Source organism: Galeopterus variegatus, unplaced genomic scaffold (genome assembly GCF_000696425.1).
Source record: "Galeopterus variegatus unplaced genomic scaffold, G_variegatus-3.0.2 Scaffold6673, whole genome shotgun sequence".
Lineage (NCBI taxonomy): Eukaryota > Metazoa > Chordata > Mammalia > Dermoptera > Cynocephalidae > Galeopterus > Galeopterus variegatus.
The window spans coordinates 32,484-33,434 of NW_007732784.1; positions in this window are offsets into that span (position 1 = coordinate 32,484).

Consider the following 951-nt stretch of genomic DNA (forward strand, 5'->3'; position numbering starts at 1 on the left):
CCAAAAAAAAAAAAAAAAAAAAAAAAAAGCTGGTTCACTGAAACAGCACAAACAACAGTGTTGCTCAATTTCTTTTTTAAAAGAAGATCTCATGTCCCCTTTTAACAAACATAAAAATCAAATGGCCAATTCCCCTTCTCCCAGGACGTTCTGATATTGTCCCCTCCCCAACCTTTCCTCCCCCACAAGCTAAAATCACCATTGCTGCAAATCTCTCCCAGCCAAGAGTTGGATTTTTTGATATTACACGAGCCCTGAGATTCTGATTTTTTCTCTTTCAATTCCCACCCCTCCCAAGGTAAAAAATGGTCTCAGACATTTTTGTAGCTGCATTGGGATCAGTCTATAGTCTGGTAAGGAAGATGGACACAGGCCACAAAGTTAGACTTTTATACTTGCAGCAACCACCATAAAGACATGGGGCTTCTTTGTCGCTGGAAATGTTCACACAGTGGCTTGAGTGACCGGCAGTTGGGGACAATGAAGAAAGGGCATGATTTGCTTTGGGTGGGGAGTGGACTACTGGACCCACCCACATCTGAAGATGGGACCCATGGGGCAGTGAGGAGGTCTTGGTATTGGTGCCTTCTTCCATCAGTGACTGAGGATCAATGGTTCCTTAAAACATTCTGGAAATCATTCCTAAGCAAAAGGTTGGTGACTATTTGCAAAATAAATAAGTGACTACTAGAAGCCAGTGTGGATTCACGTAGAGAAAGCCACTGAGAAACAGACTGTGGATGGACCCTCAGAAAACAGAAACAAAAGGATAGTTTGAGCACAGGTAGAAAAAAAAGATTGTCCCAGCTGGTGCTTAAGAAATTCTTTGGTTGTGTGGAAGAACACTGGACCTGAAGAAGGTAGGACTTTAGCTGGGTCTCAAAAGATGGGAGGTTTTGGATAGGCAGAGAGCTGTTTCCAGGGGAAAAACTGGATGCGGCTGAGAGTCTT